At 34.0% G+C, this 5,037-nt stretch overlaps 1 pseudogene; it reads left to right on the top strand.

The window, feature by feature from the left end:
* Positions 1-3,965: 3,965 nt before the first annotated feature.
* On the top strand, positions 3,966-4,556 carry LOC133337261 (uncharacterized; annotated as a pseudogene).
* The last annotated feature ends 481 nt before the right edge of the window (positions 4,557-5,037 follow it).

The following is a 5,037-nucleotide window of genomic DNA, read 5'->3' as shown; positions in this document are numbered from 1 at the left end:
TAAGCTTCATATCAGCCTCAAAAAAAAACAACTACTACAAAAAGTAAATATTGGATAGTAAATATATCAATAGTGTTACTCCTCGGGCCAAATAAATGAGACGTTCAAAATTTCCAAGTCTCATTGGGATAACAAATGCGACTCGCACTTGGTTTAAAAAAATATGTTTGGATAGTCGGGTGGACCACATAAATTGACACAAAAAGTGATTTTATATATATCCCCGTTACAAATATATGATATATATGATTTTTGGTACATCGTTTTAGAAAAACATGCTGATTCGAAATCTGTTCGCGTTCACAAATTCGGATGCTGCGCACAAAAGTTATATAATACAAATTAAATGAATTCCTATTTGTTGTAATTCGCGAATTTCTTCACAAATAGTTAAACACATTTGTTTTCTTTGCATACTTGTCAAATCACATTGTATTACGGTTAAATTGTCGCGAAAAACAAAAAGAAGCATGAAGATATCTGAAAATAAAATAAATTAATTTTTTTAATAAAAACGAAAGTGTTTTTGAATTTTCGATCTTTTTAATATGGTTAAGGGAATACGGCTTTGCCTTAATCTTCTAAAATATGCGACGCTTTCTTCTTCAAATTCTTTTAGATGATTGTTAAATATCGGTATATTCATCTGATAACAGTTTCGACTGTAAAAATGACTAAAAATATTGTAACTGGAATATTTTTAGTCATAAAAATGCTCAATATTAAAAAGCTTGCAATTCGCGTATTATTGTTGCGCATGCGGTTTTCTTATAAACTGAATAAATCTCTTCCAATACTTAAGAATTTTTCGATGTTCCATTGAGCGGCCAAAGTGTGCCGCTCGATGCACTTTACTATGCAAAAACACTAAAAATGGCTGAAAATGTCGCAACGTGCATAAGATTTTTATGCGCATCCGATTTCAGTAATCTCCTGTGAAAATACACAAAAGTACACAATTTTTAAAAGGATTGGTTGAAAACTGCGGATGTGCCCCTACAATCAATTTTGGATTAAATACGCATATTATTCGCGTACCGATGCATTTTTGACTTATTTTCACACAGATTCGCGAATATAATAATACAAACATGAATGTATGTAAAATCAATTCGATGAAAAACGCGATTATATACGCGAATTTGTCAAAATAAGCTTTTGCAGTTTTTCCTAAATTCAATTCAGTATTTTATAAAAATTTGCGCACCAAATTTTCCTCTTTGGAATCTAATTGCAAAGAACCTACGGTGAGTACATTCATGAGATATACACTAAACGAAGCTAAATCACGAGTTCTACAATCCTATAATTAGTTTTGTCCATTATCTGGATGCGCATCCTGATTATAAGAAAAATTCAAAAAACACCGAAAATTCGGCTTCAAAATGTCAACATCCGTTTTGGGTGGATGCAGTGATTATATCGTAAAATAATACATTAGAACCATATTGTCCATGGGGTATTCTGCAACTTAGTCACTGATCACATATGCGTACGTTGTGTAGTTTAGCCACATATCAGGAAGGAACTCAAAAAAACTCGTTGATTCAACCCTTTTTTACTCATTTTTCTACATTACCACCATTACAGCTTCCACGCAACTTATTATTTATTACCAATATTTTAAGATTTTGACAAGAACACTTCATTTTATAGAAATAAATTTAGATTATATGCAATAGGTTCATATTTCGCGAGTTATAAGCTAGCAAACCTCAGTTTCAAGGAATTTAAAAGATTTTTGTAATTTCCCATATGCTCAATGACATAATACCCTGGACCACAGTGCAGTGTAGAGTATAAATATCATTGCGCATGTCCAATCCGAAGAACAGTCATAGACGATTTTATAGCATTTTCATAATATCGGGTACCACAAAGTACGAATTTCTGTTGTAGTTCCTACATATACCCAGTACTAATGATTGAATATCAAAAGTTGTAGCTAGTCTTTACATAAAGAATGCACCTTAAAAATTTCGTATTAAATTAATAACATATAAGTATACATTTTGGGTGCGGGTTTCGATGAGTTGACCATCAATTTCAGTTCATTGCCATTACTCTGCTATTTATTGTCATTTTGGCCTATATCCACATCGAGAGCCATTGCGGACATGGAAGAACTGCGAGATAACGCCTACTACATCTTGTCCGATTTGATTCTCAATCGTCTATGATTCCATTTCGCTAACGCTGCACAGTGTCACGACCGCGGCCAAAAATGGTAAAAACCAAGTACATGGGAGCACAAATTTATTGATGAGAATTGATAGAAAACATTCCAGTTAGGAAAAATATGAATTATGGTATTGATACGCCAAGTAGTTTTGCCTATACGAGGGTTAAAATCTTTTTCACATGCTCAAAAATTTGAATATTAAAAGTAAAGGTTATAAAAAAAGTGTTTATTTTAGTTGCTTGGGATGTCAAAAACTTGGCTTCACCTTTGTTTGGGTGTAAATAGTGATCATATGGTGTTTACAGTTACAAACACCGATTTTACTTAATCCATCTATTTGTAAAGCAATTCTTGAAATTAGTGGATTAGAAAAAAGTTTAATCTCCATTTTTGTTTATTTTAGTTGTGAAAAGTATGTACTTTTAACCTATAAAAAATAGCTGCGGAGGCCTGCGGTCCTAAGAGTTATTTAACTTTTTTGGTGAACACCTTATAAAAAATATGGCATACTCATGAAATGGTTGGAAGCGAATGGTCCAATATGTTATGTATTCAATTAAATAAGTTATTGAGGGCCAAATAGGAAGGAGAAGATGGATTCCGAACATAGTTATCATACAATATTTTACATAAAATTTGCAATTAAGTGGTAAAAACGTTATTCGAAGCGGAGATATGGAAGAATTGGTATTAAAATATAGCTTTTAAGTAATTTTTCAGTCAATTTGAAGATTATTCTTATTTATCAGAATATTTGAGACATAATCTTATAATCTAAATTTAGAGGTCGCACATGAATTACATTTGTGGAAAGTTCATACAGAAAAATATTAGTTCATGGCATGGGATATGCAAAGTGCAGTACAATACCTTTTGAGCGACTTTCACAAGATGGTAACATGTCATGCCATAAAATAATTAGTAGCAGCAACAACTTTTGTTAAAGCCGAGTCAAATAAGGATTTTATTTAGTATTTTATATTACAATTCGACCTTGTAATATCCTTAAACAGCCATAAAGTTAAGGCCCGAAATTATAACATGGATGATACGAAATCGTACATTTGGTAAGACAATATTATATATATATATATATCTGTAAAGTGCTATTGCTTGCACTATATTTCTGGTCCTAGGACTTACTCCACAAACAAAGGTGAAAATTTGTTCAGATTTGAATACAGCATATATTATCATCCGATATAAAATAACTAATACGTCAAACCTCCATGTACGTGTAATCAATGGATACTTCCACCCAAAATTAGCCCAAAACAATGCTTGATTCGATAGGAATTCTGTATAATTTTGGTCTTCTTAACACACATAACACTAGAAAGTTTTTCTTCAAAATCTTAAATTTAATTATATAACCTAAATATTTTATAAATAAATAACTATTTATGAATAACATTTAGTTTCAGCATGAAGCTAGGAGAGTATAGAAAAGGATATAAAAATAAAATAAAATAGCTTACAGAAATTCACTGAGATAACTGTTGCTTTCTAGCTTGGACTGTGGCGCAAAATGAGTTAATTACGCACATTTCATTTAATATATAGAAGTTTTTTCATGCAATTTTATATGCAGGCATGATGCATTGTTTCGAATATTTGCACAAAAAATAATAAATCGAATCGAATTTCATATTTATTCTTATACAGTACAGTAGTTAAAGTAGTTTATTTTCATTTTAGTACGAGTTAATGGAACAATTTGCGACACATGACAGACATTGCGTCACTTCTTTCACATGCTTGGCCACTTTGTACCAAAAACTAGCAAACTCAGTTCCAGGATATTTGGAACGTTTGGAAGAGCAAAAATGTTGCTAACAAACTCAGCCAGGATATTTGAACGTTTCCCCCGATACGGCCGAAACATATTCGCCTTTCTGCTGTGCTCATCTGCATTAATCAATTTGTAAGTGTTCGGATCCTTGAATTTTGCTTGTATGCGGATTTCTGTGAGTTGACCCTCAATTTCAGTTCATTGCCATTATATTGCTCTTCATTGTCATTTTGGCCTATATCCACATCGAGGAGGCCAATTCGAGGGCCATTGCCGACATGGAAGACCAGCGGGATAACGCCTACTACAGCTTGTCCGATTTAATTCTCAATCGTCTACGATTCCATTTGGCTAGCGATGTGACAATGACGTCACGGGTTTTTGCTTCCATACTCGTGTGCTGCTCCTCGGTGTATCTGTTAAGTGCTATTGGCCTTCTAATAGGCATATACAAGAGTCGCGAGGAATTTGTATTGTTGTGGCTGGTTTTGCAATTCTTCTTCTTTGTGGCCGGTTGCATTTTTATGTTCTGGGTATCCGGCTCTGAATTTGTAGAGCACACCATTGGCAAAGTCTGCTTCTGTAAGTTTTGGAGTTAACTCTACTTTCCCTTGTGGAGAAGTAACCCCTTGAGATTTATGGACTATAACGAGTTTTGACAATGTGACAGCACACTGTTGCATGTGATGTGTGCAGTGGCTATCATTTATATAATTTATTTACAGTGTAACCTAAATAAACAGATTGCAATGGCACCCAACTGTAGCACCATCCACTGTCCTCCGCCGGGATCTGTAAGTAATTCAATTAACATCTTAAGGATCCAGTAACCATTTGTGTTGTTATAGGTGCCGTTCCATTTTTAGCCAGGGACATTGTGTTGGGGATGGTGGTCCCCTCAACACCATTTGCAACGTCCCCGATGGTGACTGATGCGTGCGTGTGTGCCACAGAACATCCAAGCTGTAAAAAATCCGACATGACTAAGATTAATTTCAATTAACATTTAGGGCACAATGCTTGTAAATCTGAGGGGGTTGCCATCGTTGTGAGAGCAATAACA

Source organism: Musca vetustissima, unplaced genomic scaffold (genome assembly GCF_032173495.1).
Source record: "Musca vetustissima isolate MV318-11 ecotype Yass unplaced genomic scaffold, APGP_CSIRO_Mvet_v1 utg51242, whole genome shotgun sequence".
Lineage (NCBI taxonomy): Eukaryota > Metazoa > Arthropoda > Insecta > Diptera > Muscidae > Musca > Musca vetustissima.
This window is presented reverse-complemented; position numbering and strand designations above follow the sequence as displayed.